The following is a 21083-nucleotide window of genomic DNA, read 5'->3' on the forward strand; positions in this document are numbered from 1 at the left end:
CCCTGTATGAATCTTCCATTTTAACCAAATTCGTCTATGCCCTATTCCCTATTGTGCCTTGTAATTCCTTATCTTCAAATGAGGTGGGAATTGCATAATAAAGAAAATGGTAGAATGAGGGATAAGCAATTTAGTTTGACACAATCCTCTATAAACTCCCCCCCTCACCCATTTTTCTCCACTCCGCCCGCCCCAACTGTGAAGTTGTCCTGCCTTGGTGCTAAAACCGTCCAAGTGTGCGCACTGACCTTCCCTCTCTTTCCATCCATCCTCTCAGCCTCCCCAGAGCTGGGGGCTGGTCCGTCTGCTGCCTGATGTTCCTGCCTCTTCCTCTCTCCAGTCAGTGGCTGGGCTCATCAAAACTGCCCCCTCACTCCTTCATTTCCGTCTCCACCATGTTCACTGCTCCTCTGTTCTCCATCTGTAGCCTCCTGGGTTCTACTTTTTTTCTGCTGGCTGTTTCTAACCTGTTTCTGCTGTCTACCATTCTACCCACCCCTCACCGCCCCCCTTTTTTTTTGGCCTGCTTTTCTTCCTTTTTTATATTTCCTGTCTCTCAGGTCAATGCCTCATAGTTCTTGTGTGAAGAGACAAGAGGACTTCACAGGACTGAGAGCCTGCCTATCTGACATTTTCAAACATTGTTTTTTCAGAGCCCATCAAGAAACACATGCTTTTCCATCCTTCTGGGCTCTTTCATCATTGCTTTCCTTCCTTTCTATTCCTTCCTTATAGATTCTACAGCTGTTCCTGATGCTCCAATGCCCTGGCCTCAAAATAACAAAGACCTCTATCTACCTCAGAGAGTTATCCAGTGGGGTGATTTGAGAAGATAACACATAATAAAAACAAAAGGTCTCAAGGGAGAAAAACATTATTTGTTTCATAAAGTTTTTTTCGGTCTTGGTTTTGGTTTCTAAAACACATGAAAAGAAAGCATACCCAAATTATTTTTAGATCCATGGGGAACTGATATAAATAAAGTTAAAATAAAAAAGCTTACATAGGGCACAGCCAAATTGTTACCAAGTCTGGAATTGTGACAATTGCTAATGTTAAAGGGAGAATTTAGAAATAAAAGATATAATTTGATTAGAGACTTCAGGTCTAATTAAAGGAGACAAAAACAAAATTCTCAGGCACAGCAGAAAAATGGGTTTTTGAAAACAGTTTGGAATTCAATTCACTATCTTGGGTCCTTATTTCTATTAAGAAACCAATTTAAAGATGAAGCAAATGAGAAGAATTAGACTTTTTAAACATGCGATAAGTTTTTGAGGATAAATTCATATCATGAAAATCTATTATGTTTCTTTTAACTAGAACCAGTTTTTATATTATGTCAATTTTAATAATTTAAGTTTCTATACATAATAAAATAGTTCTTTTTTTTCTATTAAACTTTATATGATTTGGAACCAGAGCTTTTATTTTTTTAAATTTTATTTTAATTGTTATTCAAGTATAATTTTCTATCTTTTACTCCCATCCCAACCCACCCACCCAGCCCTCCCCATCTCCTCCCATTTCCACCCACCCCTAGTTTTGATCCATGTGTCCTTTATACTTGTTCCTGTAAACCCTCCCCCTTTTCCCCTGAAATTCTCTCACCTCTCCCATCTGGACACTGTCAAAATAATTCTCTTTTCACTTGTTTCTATGTTCTTTGTTCATGGAGTTCTATTTGAAGTATTAAAAAAGGATTTTGAAATCAATGTAAAATAATATAAGTATTGAATATAAGAAAGACAAAAACATGATTTGGTGAGAGAAAGAAAAAGGGAAGAGAGAAAAATAATCAAGTAGAAAAATATTATAACCAATATATATTTTTAAAGATTTATTTATTTATTTTTACAGAGGGAAGGGAGGGAGATATATATAGAGAGAGAGAAACATGAATGTGCGGTTGCTGGGGGCCATGGCCTACAACCCTGGCATGTACCCTGGCTGGGAATCGAACCTGCAATACTTTAGTTTGAAGTCCGCGCTCAATCCACGGAGCTACGCCAGCCAGGGCCCAATATATATTTCTAAAGATTTTATTTATTTATTGTTAGAGAGAGGGGAAGGGAGGGAGAAAGAAAGGGAGAGAAACATCCATCCATTGCCTCTTGCACACCCCCCTAACCAGAGACCTGACCCACACCCAGGCATGTGCCCCAGCTGAGTATTGATCCCCTAACCTTCGCTCTGCAGAATGATGCTCAACCCACTGAGCCACACCAGTCAGGGCCATAATCAATGTTTTTAACATTCTCATTTAATCTGAAAGGATTAAATTATTTTTCAAATCTCATAGTCTATTAGGTAAGTTTAGCTGCAATCACTATATTTTTCTTCATTTTTAATTACAATTTCATCAATATATTTTTAGAAATTTGCAACTCTATTATTTTTTAAATTTTATTTATTTATTTTTAGAGAGGGAAGAGAGGGAGAAAGAGAGAGAGAGAGAGAAACATCAATGTGCAGTTGCTGGGTGTCATGGCCTGCAACCCAGGCATGTACCCTGACTGGGAATCGAACCTGCGACATGGGTTCACAGCCCGCACTCAATCCACTGAGCTACACCAGCCAGGGCTTCAATTATTTTTTAAAAACTTTATTGATATATAATTTCATATGTACAATTTACTCATTTAAAATGTACAAGTCTTTTGTACATTTTATTGATCAGTTGCCTCTCACATGCCCCTGACTGGGACCTGGCTGCAACCTAGGCATGTGCCCTGACTGGGAATCAAACTGGAAACCTTTTGGTTTGCAGGCTGGCACTCAGTCCACTCAGCCACACCAGCCAGGGCTCCAGTGTACAATTCGGTCCCCCAGTTGGAGGAATACAAGAGTCAGCCTATCAGTGTTTCTTTCACACATCAATGTTTCTCTCCTTCCCTTCTCTTCTCTCTAAAAAATAAATAAATAAAATATTTAATAAAATAAAATAAAATGTACAGTTCAATGGTTTTTTAGTATAGTCATAGAATTGTGCAACCACCATCACAATTAGGTTTAGGATATTTTATTGCCCCCTCCCAAAGAAACGATCTACCTCTTAGCTATCATCCCCGACGCCCCCCAGACCTAGGTGACCACTAGTGCACTTTCTCTTCTACAGTTTGCCTTCTCTGGACATGTTGTATGAATGGAATCACATGTCCTGGCAGGCGCGGCTCAGTTGGTTAGAGCATTATCTGTAGCTGAAAGGTTGTGGGTTTGGTTTCTGGTCAGGGCACATACTTAGTTTGTGGCTTTGATCCCTGGTCTGGGCTCTGGTCCCCAGGCTGCGCGCATTCAGGAGGTAACCAATCAATGCTTCTCTCTCATAGTGATGTTTCTTTCTCCCCCTTCCTCTTCCCCTTCCTCTCTCTCCAAAGCAATGAAAAAAAAATGTTCTCAGGTGAGGATAAAAAATAATAATAATAAATAAATAAATGGAATTATACATTTGACAGCCTTTTGTGACTTTTTTCACTTAGATATTTTCAAAGTTCACCCATGCTGTAGTATGTATAACTAATTCATTTATTTGTATCACTGAATAATATTGTTATTTATGGGTATAACTCTATCCATCTATCAGTTGATGGACATTTGGATTATTTAGAATTTTAAACTATCATAAATAATGTTGCTATGAACATTAATGTACAAGTTTTTATACATATGTACAAGCTGTGCAAACATGTGTTTTTATTTCTCATTTCTCTTTTTTTTTTAGATTTTATTTATTTATTTTTAGAGAGGGAAGGGAGGGAGATAGAGAGAGAGAGAGAAACATCAATGTGCAGTTGCTGGGGGTCATGGCCTGCAACCCAGGCATGTACCCTGGCTGGGAATCAAACCTGGGACACTTTGGTTCCCAGCCCGTGCTCAATTATTTCTCATTTCTCTTAAATAAATACCTGCTAGTAGACCTGCTAGAGCACAGAGCACCTCTGTGTATACGGAACTGCCAGACTGTTTTTCAAAGTGGCTGCACCCTTTAATGTGCCCACAAGCATTACATGAGGGTTCCAGGTTCTCCACACCCTTGTCAACACTTGCTATCATCTGTCTTTTCAATTACAGCCATTCTATGATTGTGAAGTGGTATCTCATTGTGGTTTTCATTTGCTTTTACCTGATGGCTAATGATGTTGAGCATCTTTTCATGAGTTTATTAGCCATTTGTGTATTTCCTTTGGAAAACTGTCTCACTTCAGAGACTTTGCTCACTTTTAATTGGGTTCCTTGCCATTTGGTTGTAATAATTATTTTCTTTTGGAATTTGTGATAATTCTTTGTATATTCTAGTCACTTTATTCTGTCTTTTGGGGTTTTTTTTTGCTTTTGATGTCATATCTAAGAAACCATTGCCTAATGCAAGGTCTCAAAATTTTGTCTGTTTTCTTCTATGAGTTTTGTAATTACAGCTCTTATGCTTAGGTCTCTGATCCAATCTGAGTTAGTTTTTGTACATGGTATGTAGTAGGAAATGAACTTTGTTCTTTTGTCTGTGGATATCCACTTGTCCTAGCACCATTTGCTAAAAAGACCATTTTCCCCATTGAATTGTCTTTGAACCAGTGTTGAAAATGAATTGTCCATAAATGTGAGGGTTTATTTCTGAATTCTTAATTATATTCCAGTGATCCATATGTCTGTCTTTATTCTAGTACCACATAGTAGCTTTGTAGTTAATTTTGAAATTGTAAAGTGTAGGTCCTCCAACTTTGTCATTCTTTTTCAAGATTGTTTTGGCTATTCTGGGTCCTTTGAACTTTCATATGAATATTAGGATCAGTCAGTCAATTTCTGCTAAGAATCAAGCCAGGCTTTTGATAGGAATTGTGTTAAATCTGTACATCAATTTGAAGAGGATTGGCCTGTTAAAGTCTTCTGATCCATAGCTATGAGCTGTCTTTTCATTTATTAAATTTTCTTTGATTTCTTCTGGGTAGAGGAAGAGTCTTCAACTTCCTGGCCACACTCACCAAGAATTTAGCCTCTGCAACTAAGAGACGGGGGAGGTGAAAATGCTGGTGGCACTTCCTGGTGACCCACTGTACCCCCCGGCTATGAATTAAGGGGAAAGAAAGGCCTCTTTTTGGCCAGATCTGCCTGGAGTGGAGCTTCGATCAGTCTGAGCTGGAAGAGAGAAGAGAGGGAGCAGGTTGTGGCTCAATTGCCTCAGATTCTTGCTGTTCATACTGAAATTTAGTAGATTTCCTGAATTAATATTTCTTTTTGATCTTTGGACAGTGTGTAGAGACTTTAAATGGGTGTTTTTTTGTAATTTTCACCACTTAACGGTTATTGTGCTACGGAACAGATCCATGAATCACCTTGTATTGCCATTCTGGAAACAGAACCCCTTCAATTTAAAAAAAAAAAATTAAAGTAACTGAAGTTCTGCAGGAAAACAGTTCTTTTGTCAATAAATCACTCTATATTATACTTTCAACTATTCTGCAAATAATTCTATTGGCTAGATTAACAAGCACTGTCCTTTTAAAAGCCATAATTTACTGCTTTTAGCCCTGGCTTGTGTGGCTCAGTGGACTGAGTCCTGGCCTGTGAACCAAAAGGTCAATGGTTCGATCCCTGGTCAGGGCACATGCCTGGGTAGTGGCTGATCAGTGTTTCTCCCACACATTGATGCTTCTCTCTCTCCCTTCCCCTCTCTAACAATAAATAAAATCTAAAAACCATAGTTTACTGCATTTATATTTACAAACCCCATACACAAACACATATTCCTTCTTTATTAGGTGGACTTGAACAGATATTTAAACATAAAGGCAGTGATGAATATAAAACGCGAAGAAACTCTAAGTTAAGGCTTCATATTACCTATGAAATACCCATATTCATAGGTAATTGTGTCCAAATCAAACTTTGGTCTTTAGGTTGAGTTTATCTCCCCAGGATATGTATTATTTATCCTGTACTAACAATTCCTTCAATATTAGATTGTATCAAATATGAATTAGGCCATTGTAGGGGACCGGTTTGTTTTAGTTTGGCAAATGTGACTCAGCTCTGTATAGAAAACCTACAGAAGCAAAGTGGTGGGCAGGAGCCAGACCTTCAAATCCAGTTTTCCCATGGGAATCAGGCCTAGAAAATGCATACAGACTGTTATGGCTTGCTCTTGTTAAAATTCCATCACCCTGGTCTAAAATAACAAATGTGTTTTGTCTATCTTCAAGGTAATTTCCAAAGCCTGCGTGAATTCTCCAAGGACAGAGCTAATCAGCTCACCGCCATTCCCCTCTGCATGTTATTTTCATTTCCTCGGTTGTACCTAAAATGTAGACAATAATATTCTATGTAATAGATAATAAATCTTTCTTTGATGTAAGACCCCAGAAAAACAATAAAAGCCTGTCTAGGCAAGGGTGGAGGCGCTCTCCTCTTGAGAGTGGCCAAGGCATTCATAGGCACTCACGGCACAGCTACTCTCTCAAGGAGAGCAGTAGCTGTGCCGTCCCCTTTTTCTCCACAGGATTGCTGTCTCTGTACATTTATTCCTGTCTTCAGTCACAACAGGCAGACTCTGCTGGCTGGAGTCCACCACAGGCCATGGCCAAGTGGCTCAGTTGGTTGGAGCATTGTCCCATACACCAAAAGGTTGCAGGTTTGGTTCCCAGTCAGGGCACATACCTTGGTTGTGGGTTTGACACCCGGTTGCAGAGGCTACCAATCAATATTTTTCACATTGATGTTTCTCTGTCTCTGAGTCTTTCCTTTCCTCTCTCTCTAAAATCAATAAGCATATCCTCAGGTGAGAATATTTTAAAATATGAATTAGTGGGGGGTGGTGTGGGCTGGGGTGGGGGTAAAAGACAGAAAACTGTACTTGAACAATTAAAATAAAATAAAACTTTAAAAACTGGGCAACTTAAAAATATGAATTAGGCATAAACATATTCATTTCACTTTAAAGAATTATTAGTTCTTTTCTTAGGTATTTGTCTTTATTTTGACAAAGCATAGGAACAAGGGACAGGGCATTTCTTTGTAAAGTTAGAAAATCCACATACAAACTGTACTAATTCTTATTTTTGTGACAGTTTCCCAACACTAATTCAGGACATTAAATACAGAAAATGCCAAAACACACTCGACCATCCCCCTGTCGAGAACAGAGAGCACACGGGAGTGCAGACGGCGGGCTGCACGGACAGGACAGGTAGGTCGGGCGTGTGAGAGAAGACGGAAGGCTGCCTTGGAGACTTTGGGTCTGAGCAGCTGGAAGGGTGGAGCTGTCAGGACATGAAGTGGGCAGATCTGCAGGGGAAGCAAGTTTTGGGGTAGGGAAGGCTTACCAGGATTATATTAGTAATTAAAATGTTCAGGCTAGTGTCTTCATCACCACTCCGCACTCTTACCTAATTTGAGCCTTCTCCCCTTTTCGCAGCTCTGGCCTTCTTCAGACTGGGAAGGCAGCGGTGTGGGAAAGGGCATGGTCAGTTTCTGGATCTCTTTTCCCGCTTCGGTTCTCCTCTTCTCCACTCTTCTTCCGGGACAGGAAAGGACAGAAAGATCTTGCTGACAGGCACCTCCTGGAGGTGCCCTCTGGTGGAGGACAAGTCTTTCCTGTCACTGCCCTTCTTGAGTTCCTCAGAGATTCTTGTGCTGGGCTCTGATGACAGCTCCCTGGACCCTGGAAATACCACTCCTCTGGCTGCCACTCTAACTGCTCCCTTTCGTCTTTCCAGCCCCTTCTCTGTGGGGATTGTATGGCCTCTCAGGGCTAGAATTTGGTGGGTAAGAGCCAGCATGCTTTGCCCTGCCCTCAGAAGGAGCACAGTCCCCATTCAGCGCAGCCTGCTCCACTCTGCTGCCACCTGCCACGGTGGTCTGGAGAGGGTTTCCAGGACTGGGCTTGGCACCCGCCTCCGTGCCCCACAAACTCCAAGGGGCACAGGTCAAACCCTCCAAGGGGTTCTCTTGGAGTCCCCTCTATTATTTGACTAACATGAGAAGACATATACATCAGAACACAAAATAAAAACCTAAAATACCAAGTGTTAGCAAAAAATGTAGAACAACTGGAATTATCACATATTGCTGGTGGGAGTACCTCCTGGGAAAACCTCTGACACTATGTACTTAAAGAAACCTGGCAACGCCATATCTAGTTAGATACCAACTTCATACAAATATACATACATACATACATACAACAGAGGACATGCAGAAGGTGGTAGTAACAGTATAAAACTCATAAACTGAAAACAACCCAAGTGCCCATTAGCAGGGGAATAGATAAATAATGGTTATATATTTTAAAATGGAATTAAAAAAAGGGGATGAACTATTGCTACATGCAGTAAGGGTAAATTTCACAGACATGTTAAATCAAAGAAGCAAAATGCAAAAGAGTAGGTACTGTTTGACTCCATTTGTGTGATGTTCCAGAACAGACAAAACTGATCAGCTGTTACAAGTCAGAATAACGGTCAGAAGGCAGGAGAGTAGAGTAAGTAGTGACTGGGAAGTGGGCAAGAGGGAGGTTTCTGGGTTATGAAATATTGTATATATTAATCTGGGTGATTGTTAAATTTTGTAAGGTGATGGGTCTATACATTTCTAAAATTTCATCTAAATGTCCAGTTAAGATTTATGCTTTTTTTAACACATACAGGGTGGGCAAAAGTAGGTTAAATTACCAGCCATCATTACCTAAAAGATAAATCATAAGTAAAGATACAGAATAATAACAATAAGACAAATAATACAAATAAATTATATAATACTAAATAAATAAGTAATACAAGAGTAAACTGTGTTTCGTGTACTCACAACTGTAAACCTACTTTTGCCCACCCCTGTATTTTATACTTCACTAAGAAAGTAAAAACAAAATTTATGGAGGAATTAGTGTTCTCTCAACTATTCATTCATTGCATTTTCATCATTTAATAACATGAGCCCAGGATTACTTACAAAGGGTGCTCTAGTTATGAGGATATTCTAAACCAAAGAATATCCTCATATTCTTTGGCTTAGAGTCATTTACAAAAGGTAACTCTAAGTGAAAATCGTAGCTGTAAGTGAAAACTGCCCTCTTCTCTACTGCCGGTGGTGACAGTTTTTCCTGAGTTTCTCAGGGTTCCTTTCACTTAGCCAGCAGCTCAGCTTCCAGCATCTACCAGCAGGGGTCAGCCCTGTACAAAACCCACAGCCTGAGCCTCCGGGAGTTGGCACTCTCTTCCCGGTTTGGTCAAGTTGTCCTGGCCTTAGTCATTTTCTCCTGTCACCGTCACCCAAAGCCACGTTCATATCATGAACCAGACACTTCCCTGCCTTCCTCTCCCACTCAAACACACTCCCGTGTCCTTCCACCTTCTCAGGTGACCCCCACAAACACTCCCTCCACCTCATCAAGCTCTGCAGTCCTGTGACCTGATGATGCTCCTCTCCATCCTGCAGTCCCCTTCTCTCTTCACTAACCCCTGTCATCGTGGGTCAACAGTGTCATCAGTTTGGCAAACACCTTCTACTCTTCGACCATGCCAGACCCAGCTTTTACCCCATTAATGATTTCCCATCACACTTGGCACAGAGTACTAACCTACCAGAGGGCCCCCACAGCCCTGCAGGACCCGGCCCTGGTCTGGCTCTTCTCCTACCTGGGCTCACACATTACACGCCCACCCCCCCCACACACTTTCAGCTCTTCCCCCCACCAACACGAAAGGCATTTCCTCCAAGTCCACTCCTGTTCTCTCTCCTGCAAGGTGTTTACTTACTTCAAGACATAGTTTAAAATTATACCCATATTTGTGTATTTGCTTCTTTAATGTTTGTCTTGGACTTGAGACTATGCTCTCCCCAGAAGCAGCAACCATTCTGGTTTGCTCATCCTTTGTACAAGCAGTGCCAAGGACTTGCTGGGGCCACAGTAGGTGCTCAGTAAGTGTTTTAGAATTTGTTTATTGATTTTTAGAGAGAGAAACATTGATTTGTTGTTCCACTTACTTAGGCATTGATTGGTTCCTTTATGTATGAGCTACCCAGCCAGGGACTCAATAAGTATTTGTTGAATTAGAATATCGGTCTAAACCTTGACCCCTCAAAGACGGGGAAAGGTATGGGTCCTCTGTTGCTTTAGAAAAAAATAGCACTTTATATTTGTCCTTTCACAGCATTTTCATATCCATTATTATAATAATTGCATAAAATAGATTACATAAGATAGATACGTGTTATAATTCCCACTTGATAAAAGAGAAAGAGGCACAAAGAGAGTCGACTAAACTGTCAGAGTGAGGACAAAAGCCAAAATTTCTAACCTACCCATCTGTGCATCTTAACTAGTATATGGAAATGTTTGGTCTCTCTTTTCTTTGCTTCTTTTTTAAATGTTTGGCTAGTAGTTAAATGCTCAGGCTCTATGGACAGACTGTCAAGTTTCCAAGTCCACATCCAATACTTAACTCACTGTGTGACCTTGAGCAAGTTACTGAATTTCCCGGAGCTTCTGTTCCTTCACATATTCACAAAACTTTAGTATGATATATCTTCACAGGTGATACACACTGATACACACACAGTGATGAACATGGGAAATGAGGAGCACTCAATCCAAATCAGTTGTTATTTGTGGAAGTCCCTTGAGAATAAGGATTATATTTCATACTCCTCCATTACTAACAATGAGCACAATGTCTCTCCCAATAACATGTAACACAAATGTTCGACCTGACCTTGGCGTTCTGTTTTCTTGAACTTATCTTTTTCTGGGAATTCTGGTGACTTTAAAGGTTGGGGAAAAGGTGTAATACATCCCCTTGGTGTGACCATTCCCGTGTGCTTACCCTTTAAGACCTGATAGTTAGGAGCAGACTTCCAGGTACCTGTTCTCTACTAGTTCTCTCATTTTAGAGTTCCTTTTCCTGCCCTTCTTTGAAAGAATATAATTAACATAACTTGTATTTTCAGCCCCCTCCTTTATTCTGGAATGGGTTATATAATATTGCCATGGCAGTTACTGTAAACTGACTTAATAGGGCATTAAGTTGATGGGTTAATCTCCACCCCCATAGGACAGAATAGATAATTACAGAGTGGGATGCAAAGTAAGCAAGTCAGTTCTTTTTAGGATGTTTTCTAAAGACGTTTATTAGGATGGAAAGATTGCACACCACTTGAAAAATCTCTTTAGGCAGGATAAAGTGATCATTTAAAATAACCCTACAAGAGATAAGTAAAGGTGATGACCTTTTATTTAATTTGCTTGGCCCTTTTAAAAACATGTTATGCTGTAATATATTTGTTTCCTGAAGTTATTACTACAAACATATAGAAAGAATGGCTTATAATGACACTTGTAAAACATGAGTGCAAATTTAATGGAGGGTTTCTTGGAAAAAAGAACACAAATGACCAATGAGTTGTAACTTGTTAGAACAGACTAAAGTACTTCTGTGTAACTATGTATGATGCCGCCTTTTTCTCTATCTTTGTCATCACTCATTAACATTTATTACATGGTTACCTGAAGTTGTGGATCTGCAGTAGCAATTTGTTAAAAGTACAGTTAAAACATCCTTCCCTATTCTGTTGTTTTCATAGAATTCAGTAAACCATTAACAATATAGAACAGACCATCTCCATCTTAGTGTTCAAAATCCAAAGTAGTGAGGTCTAGCCATTGAGTTTTAGTGTAAAAACTATATATTAATTAGCTTCAGTAAGTTCGCTTACATCTATAGTGCATTTTTAGAGATGTTTGATTCTTTCCTTTTATTTACAAGTTTTCAAAATAATGAGTTGGTTTCTCTAGCATTTTCCAAAGCTGGTCAATGAGATTTTCTTAATGTATAATTTTAAACTTACAATTTAGAAATACTTAAGGTGTTTTAATTCATTAGAGCTGTTATTCATATTGATTACTAAGTTGTCCCATCTTTGGTCAGCAGGAACATCTTGGAGTTTGCTCCTCATTTTGATGTGACTCCATTGATCATTGATAACGCCTTTGCTTTCCAGTGGGATAAGGCGGTCCAGTGCTCCTTGTGCATATTTTCTCCTTCAGACCTGGCCTTAGCCATTTCTTCGTGGGACTTGGTTCTTTTCAGTAGAAAACTATTTGGAAACTATAATCTAATTCCTAAAGATATCCCTTGTTATTGAGTTAGTCATTATTTATAGGTTTCTTCAGAAAGCTATTTTTACCAAAAATTCTAATTGATCCATTTAACGCACATTCTATCTCATCCTGTTACCTCACTTTAGGAGGTCTTGTTTCCCCAAGTTTCCTGTGACGCCTTTTGTGGACTTGAACACTCACCACCTTCCAACCTGGTTTTTAAAAATGTACCCTTTTCTCCTTTGAAGAAAATGTTTTAATTGCTGAAAATCAATAGATTTTGAGCGTGTATGTCTTGTTCAAGGAGCCTACCTGGCACAGTTCTTAAAGGGACAGCCTTTGGAATCAGATTGCTTGGATTTAAATCTATAAAGTGGGACATTAACCTGATGCAATGGTGGCTTTCAAACATCCCACCACGCAAGCTATCCTAGAGGAGGTCATGGTGCAGAAAGGCTCACAGATCAAACAAAGAAGCTCAAATCCCACAGTTTGTCGAATCACCTCATGTACAGCTAGAAACAAGGGATAAGAGATGGGGGAGGTTGACACATTTAGGAATAGGTCCAAGCTGGGTAGAGGACCACACTACCTGAATCCATGCTAGGCAATGTTTGGGTGTTCTCTCTCTTTTTCTGCCACATCAGTCCCTGCCGATGGTGTGATTACAAAGACCGAAGATGAGTGCTTAGCAGGAAGGTGCCCGAAGCAAACATACTCTTACTTTTTTTGGAGAAAAGCAGGGACAAGCACTTCTGCCCAAAAGCTGTAGCTTGCCAATTAGCCTGCTGAGCAGCTGTGGGTTTTATCTGCAACTCTTGGACTGGGCACATGTGGAGCCAGATTGGGTCTGTGTTGGATGTCAGCCATGACAAAGATATTGAGAATATGTTTAGAAAAAATTTTAAGATATATGTGTTTGAAACAAAGCAGGAACGGGTGACGGTACTATTTTATCACTTGGGGTTAGTAGAGCAGTTGCCTTATATTTCTACTTTTTGGTTCTGTATCCACTCTAGTGATTCAGAAGGTGGTGTACAGAATGTGCTCTTCAGAACTGGGCTTCTCAGGATTCTCCCAGGGTTCCCTGGGGCTGAGGGGGCCTGGGGGAGACAGGGAGTGGGACATAGGGGCACAGGGTTGTGGGAGACATCACCACATTCACTACCACAATGACTCAATGGTCTTATGGACAAATATGTATTGAAAAGTCAGGGTTGTACCAGTTTTATTAAATTCTTAATTGCAGGACAAGTTTATGGCACTGAGGACAAGCTTATTAAAGCTAACATTATGATTATTGATAAGGTCTATCCAATTTAAAAACAAAGTATTGTTTTTTTCTCTGGCCTGGTAGCTCAATTGGTTAGAGCATCATCCTGATACACCAAGGTTGTGGTGGGTTCAATCCCCAGGCAGGGCATATACAAGAATCAACAAATGAATGCATAAATAAGTGGAACAACAAGGTTGAGGTTTCTCTCCCTACCCCCACACTTCCTTCTTCTTCTCCCTGTCCCTTCCTCTCTCTCAAATCAAGAAATAAAAAGTTAAAGAAACCCAAAGCATTGCTTTTAATAAGCAGTGCTTTACCCACTATGGAAAATAGTATGCAGTTTTCTTTAAAAATTAAGAATTAAATGGCCAAATGATCCAGCAATTCCTCTTTTGGATTTTTATCCAAAGAATGTGAAAACATTAATTTATAAAGATATACACATATGTACCCCTATACTCATTACAGCATTATTTGCAGTAGCCAAATTATGGAAGCAACCTGTGTGTCCATTGATGGATGAATGGATAGAGAAAATGCAAGTGAAATAAGTCAGACAGAAAAAGACAAAAACCATGTTATTTCACTCCCACGTGGAATATGAAACCAAAAAGCAACAAACAAACTAACAGAACAAAAACAAACATAGATACAGATAACAATGTGCTGGTTGCCAGAAGGGAAAGGGTGGGGGCAGGGTAAATGGGGTAAAAGGGTTAAATATATGGTAACAGAAGAAAAGTGGACTTTTGGTAGAGGGCATACAACAGAGTATAAAGATATCAAATTATAAATCTTGCACACCTGAAATTTACATAATATAATTAACCAATGTTACCTCAATACATTTAAAAAATAGCCCTGGCTGGTATGGCTCAGTGGATTGAGTGCCAGCCTGTGAACCAAAGAGTTGCTGGTTCCATTCCCAGTTAGGGCACATGCCTGGGTTGCAGGCCAGGTCCTCAGTGGGGGCGTGTGAGAGGCAACCACACATTGGTGTTTCTCTCCCTCTTTCTTCCTCCCTTCCCACTCTCTAAAAATAAAAAAAAATCTTTAAAATAAAAATAAACAAATAAACATTGCTTATTTTCCCTGAAAATCCCAATGTATTCAGGCAAGGTATTTCAGGTTAATGAGATTATTAGTAGAAAATTTAAAATGTGAAAACTCTGATTATGTGTGTGATGTGCAATAAGAAGAACTTAAAACTTTTTATTTATAAGAATTTGAAAGGTATAATTTTAAAATATATACAAAGTACCATTCTAATACAATCACTTTATAATTTTGTGTATTGCTTTTTACTTACATAGATAATTTCTAAAGAATTATCATAGGAGAATTTCAGATCTTGCTTCCTGACACTGTCATCAGATTGGCTCAAACAAACTCATAAAAATTCTCAAAAAATTTATCATAATATTTTCTATTTTATGTTCTGCTTTTTCATGTTTCTAAGTCTTCTTAATTCTCATTTTAATACCTTATATTTTACTCTGTTCATGTACCATAATTTATTAAGTTAGTCTGATATTGGACACTTAGGCTATTTTTACTTTTTAAATATATCACAGTGAGTGCTACTAGCAAAAGCTGTATTAATGTTTGTTTTTGCTTTGTTTAAATATTTTCTTGGGATAAACTTTTAGAAGTGAAATAACAACATAATAGTATGAGCTTCTATTTCTGCTAACATAGTCTTACTGTTCACAAAAGGGCTGTATCATCATGCACATCCCTGATGTGACATAAATTAGGTAACAATTCCCAGCCTATTTCAGAATATCTAAACTCCTTTAAAAACACAGTGCATATTTATATATCTAAACATCAACCCTGAAAAGCAGAATATAACAGTAACAATCAACAGGAATCTCATTTACCTAAAGAGTTAAAAAGTAACTTCAAAATGTATTAATTATAAATTTTCCTTTTTCCTTTGAACACCTTACTAGAAAAAAATAATCACTGACAGTATAAAGGCAGCATGAAGGATAGAATAATTTATAAAATGAATATTGTCCCAATTTTATAAAATGTATCTTTTCTTTAGAAATAAAAGCATGAATTTGGGGAAGAAGTTAAACCACTAACCAAATGACTTATTTTAACAGCTCATCCTTAGGCTTCTGAGCTAGCTACATGCTGTTAAAATGTTAGAATTTCTTCTCTCTAAAAACCCACTTTTGGCCCTGGCTGGTGTAGCTCAGTGGATTGAGCACAATGTGGGCCTGTAAACCAAAGAGTTGCTGGTTCAATTCCCAGTCAGGGCACATGCCTGGGTTGCAGGCCAGGTTCCCATAAGGGGCATATGAGAGGCAACCACACATTGATGTTTATCTCCCTCCTTGCCCCCCTCTATAAAAATAAATAAAATCTTTAAAAAATCCACTTTTGTATCCTAGTTGATTTAATTCATATTTTAACTTTTGGGGTTATGTAAATAAGGTTCATAAAATACATAAGAAATGTTTTATACTACTTTCTGAGATATAATTATCACACAATAAAATTCACAAATATGAAGTATATATTTTGATTAGTTTTGACAAACACAAACCACACCCAGAAACCCCATAAAGCCACCTTTTAATCAATCCTTTCCTCCCCAGAAACTTCTTTTTAAAAAAATCTTTTTAAAGATTTTATTTTATTTATTTATTTTTAGAGAGAGGGGCAGGGAGGGAGAAAGAGAGGGAGAAAAACATCAATGTGTGGTTGCCTCTCACATGCTCCGTACTGGGGATCTGGCCTGCAACCCAGGATGTGCCCTGACTGGGGATTGAATTGGTTTGCAAGCTGGCATTCAACTCATTGAGCCCTGCCATCCAGGACCAGAAACAACTTTTATGATGTCTGTCATAGTGAATTGGCTTTATCTGTTCTAGAAGTTCATATAAATGGAATCATGCTAGCATGTTTTAGAAATTCATTTATATTGTTGTATGTTATCAGTAGTCCATTCCTTTTTATTACTAAATAGTATTGTGCTTTATGAATATACCTTGTTTATCCATTCTCCTATTATTAAACAGTTAGGTTTTTTCCAATGTTCGATTATTATGAGTAATGCTGCTATGAAATTTGTGGACTCATTTTATAAACATGTTTTTATTTCTTTTGAGTTAATTTCTAGAAGGAAAAGAGTTGGGTCATAGAGTGGGTTTAACTTTATGAGAAACTCAAACTCTGACACATCAATAAGAGAAAAACAATCACATGGAAGAATAAGGGAAAGACTTGAACAGACTTTACAAAAGAAGAGATCTAAGTAGCCTATAAATTATGGAAAAGATGTTCAACTTCATCAGCTATCAAGAGAAAACAATTTAAAATTACAATGTGATACTCTACAAAATTACAGTGCAATACGTTACACACCCACCAGCGAGACTACGTTAAAAAGATGGAAAATACGAAGTGCAGTATGAGGAGGAGATGGAGCAATTAGGAAGAATTCTAATACACTACTAAGTAAGTATTAAGCTGTAGTATTCAGACATAAACTTAGTTTCTTTATGATTTTTTTACATAAAGTACAAAGACCAAGCAAAATTAATTTATGAGTTTGAAGTCAGGACAGAAGTTTTCTCTTTGGGACAGGGGGTGGCAATTAAAAGGGAACGTGAGAACGCTTTCAGAATAGTGGTAACGTAATGTTCCTGGATCTGGGTGCTGATGACACAGTTGTGTTCAGTTCATGGAAATTCACTGAGCTCCACACTTAGGATACCTGCATATTCCTATATGTAAATACAGTCCAACAGAAAGTAAAAGAGAAAAGACTAAAAACTGACCCAGAATACAATGCAGTAGTACTACATACCCACAAAAATGGCTAAAATAGAAAAGACAGAAAACACTAAGTGGTGACAAAGACATGCAGCAACAAGAATGCTTATATATACAGTCCCCTTGGAAAACTACTAATGCTAAAATATGTATACATAGTTGTATATATAATTTTATGTATATTATCTGGCAATTTCATTCCTAGGTGTATACAATCAATAGAAATATGTATATATGGTTTAAGAATGTTCAAAATATCAAAAAAGAATGCTCATAACAGCAGTTTTCATACAACCAAGAGCTGGAAACTGTCCAAATATCCACCAATGGTAGAAAGATAAATGAATTGTGGCATATATATACCTGATGGAATGTTGTGTATCAATGAGAATGAACAAACCCCAGCTGCATGCAATATAGATGAACTTCAATTTAAATTTGGAAACCCAGATATCAAAACACATGATTTCATTTATTGAAAGTTCAAAAACAGGCAAAACTAATCTATGTTGTCAGAAGGGAGGATATCACTAACCCTAAGGGGCTTTGTGACTGGGTACCAGCGACAAGAACACTTCTGGGGTTGCGATAAGGTACCACTAATGACCTATGAGCATTACACAGCAGTGAGAACTGTGTGGAAATTCATCACGCTGAACACCAATGATCGGTACTGTGCACTTTTCTGCACATACATTATGCTTCAATCAAAGTTTACTTTAAGAAGGCCTCAGATCTGAAAGCCAATCTTATTTAAACATTCCCTAAATGCTACCTTGTCTCTGTAGGTCACTTTTTAAATTTTTTCAGGTTTATCAGAAAAATCACAGTACTGTCAAAAAGAGGTCTTTGTTCTCCTTGCAGCACTGTGAATATAATATAAAAGTGTGTTCTAGAACAGTCTACTGACACAGCATTAGACTGCCACTTACTATAGCTAACTATATTGCTGTTTACTATAGCTGACTAGGTTGGAAAATAGAATAAAAGGCAGCCTTGCAGTGGCATATGGCTTTTGCCCCAGTTAGGTAAATCATTAACCCAGGTGCTCTGTGGTGCAGGGTACTTGACTAACCTTGTAAACCAAGCCAAAGAGCAAAAGTAGGGAGCTGTGGCTGCCTCTTCTCTGAAGGAACAACGAAAAAGAAATAATTTGGTGAGGAGTTCCAAGTCCAGCTGTTGGTTTTCTCGTTAGACATGTCCTCCCTCTGATCTCTAAGGGGAAAAAGCACCTTCAAGAAAGGATTTTTAAATGGCTGTAAAGAAAAGCCCACCCTGGCTGGTGTGGCTCAGTGGATTGGGAACAGAAAGATAAGGGTTGGATTCCCGTGGGGCACCTGCCTGGGTTACAGGCCAAGTCCCCAATTTGGGGAGTGAAACAGGCAACCAGTCGGTGTTTCTCTCACACAACAATGTTTCTCTCCTTCTGTTCCCCCACCCGCCTCGACTTCTCTCTCTCTAAAAAAAGGAAAAAAAAAAAAGCCCAACCAAAATACACACCCCTCCCATCCTCCCACGTAATTAACCTATGAGAAACTTTTTTAAAAAATACAGCTTATTGATTATGCTATGCAGTTGTCCCATTTCCCCGCTTCATTCCCCTCCACCCTACACACCCTCTCCCACCCACATTCCCCCTCTCTGGTTCATGTCCATGTGTCATAAGTTCTTTAGCTTCTACATTTCCCATGCTATTCTTGCCCTCTCCCTGTCTATTTTCTACCTACCATCTATGCTGCTCATTCTCTGTACCTTTTTCCCTTCTCTCCCCCTCCAACTCCCCCGCTGATAACCCTCCATGTGATCTCCATTTCTGTGATTCTGTTCCTGTTCTAATTGTTTGCTTAGTTTGCTTTTGCTTTTGTTTTAGGCATGGTTATTAATAACTGTGAGTTTGTTGTCATTTTGCTGTTCATGTTTTTTATCTTCTTTTTCTTAAATAAGTCCCTTTAACATTTCATATAATGACGGCTTGGTGATGATGAACTCCTTTAACTTGACCTTATCTGAGAAGCACTTTATCTGCCCTTCCATTCTAAATGAAAGCTTTGCTGGATAGAGCAATCTTGGATGTAGGTCCTTGCCTTTCATGACTTGGAATACTTCTTTCCAGCCCCTTCTTGCCTGCAAAGTCTCTTTTGAGAAATCAACTGACAGTCTGATGGGAACTCCTGTGTAGGTTACTGTCCCTTTATCTCTTGCTGCTTCTAGGATTCTCTCCTTCGTTTTAATCTTGGGTAATGTAATTATGATGTGCCTTGGTGTGTTCCTCCTTGGGTCCAACTTCTTTGGGACTCTCTGGGCTTCCTGAACTTCCTGGAAGTCTATTTCCTTTGCCAGAATGGGGAAGTTCTCCTTCATTATTTGTTCATATAACTTTTCCACTTGTTGCTCTTCCTCTTCCCCTTCTAGTACCCCTATACTTTGGATGTTGGAACATTTAAAGATGCCCTGGAGGTTCCTAAGCCTCTCCTCATTTTTTTAAAATTCTTGTTTCTTCATTCTTTTCTGTTTGATTGTTTCTTTCTTCCTTCTGGTCCACTCTATTGGTGTGAGTACCAGTTTTCTTCCCATCACTATTGGTTCCCTGTTCATTTTTCTTTATTTCACTTAGCATTGCCTTCATTTTTTCACCTAATTTGCAACCAAATTCAACCAATTCTGTGAACATCCTGATCACCAGTGCTTTGAACTGTGCATCTGATAAGTTGGCTATCTCTTTGTTGCTTAGTTGTATTTGCTTTGGGACTTTGATCTGTTCTTCCGTTTGAGCCAGTTTTATTTTGTCTTGTAGTGCCTGTTCCATTGAGGGGTGGAGCCTTAGGTGTTCACCAGGGCAGAGCAACCAAACTGCTGGGTTGTGACGTTATATGTCGGGGAGCGGTCAGAGAGGGAACAATGGCGCTTGCTCCACTCTGTCAGATTTCAGTCCCTTCCACCGCTTCCCCCAAGCAAATTGGGTCCTTCTGGTGCTAATTCCTATGTGTGTGGGCATGTGCACGTTCTAGGACCCTGTGGGTCTCTCCAATGAACTCTCCTGTGAGGCTGGGAGTCTCTCCCGCTGCCTCAACCCCCACAGGTGTTTTCAATTGGTGTTTTGAAGCTTTATTTCCCTGAGCTGGGGCCCTGGGTTGCATGGTCTGTCTTGTTCTCCAGTTTCACCTGGTTTATCTGTGCACAAATGTGTGACTGCCCAGTCTGCCAGCAGCCTTGCACACCTTGCTGGGTCTGCCCGCTGCCACCCCATACCTGGGGTCTTCCAGCCACCACTTTTTTTTTGCCATGACCCCTTTCCACCCAGCTGCCCAACTCCGCCCTTTCTACCGATCTGGATGAATGTGTCTATTTTAACTCCTTGGTTGTTGGACTTCCGTACAGTTCAATTTTCTGTCAGTTCTGGTTTTTTTTTTGTTTCTAAGTTTTTGTTCTTATTTTGGTTGTGCGAGTAGACACAGTGTATCTACCTACGCCTCCATCTTGGCTGGAAAACCTATGAGAAACTTTTAAGGGATTTGAATGGGCTGTGGCTTACCTACTACCAAATGTTCAAAATTGAGTTAAGAAAAATTTTAATATTTTGTCTTTTTCCAAAATGAGCCTTCCCCTCCCTTGACCTACAGTGCTACCTGCATTTATGAGCAGCTACAATAAATGAAATGGATCACTTAGTGCTGTGAGCTTACTCAGCCAGAAGGGGGTGAGCAGAAACAGTTACCAAAGGTTTGGATAAAGTTAGATGCTTACTTTCTGTTTATGGTATCCCAATTTGCAGCTGCCAGATTGGACCACCTGAAGTGAAATCTATGGTGAAACTGCCGCAAAAACATTGAGCAGAAAGGGAAAAAAAAGGCATGTTTAGCAACTCTCCACCACTTAACAAATCAAGCACAAACTGTATTCCCGGTTAGCTCAAAATGACTGCTTCAGATT

This window comes from Phyllostomus hastatus, unplaced genomic scaffold (genome assembly GCF_019186645.2).
Source record: "Phyllostomus hastatus isolate PE091 unplaced genomic scaffold, TTU_PhHast_1.1 phas_scaffold_78, whole genome shotgun sequence".
Lineage (NCBI taxonomy): Eukaryota > Metazoa > Chordata > Mammalia > Chiroptera > Phyllostomidae > Phyllostomus > Phyllostomus hastatus.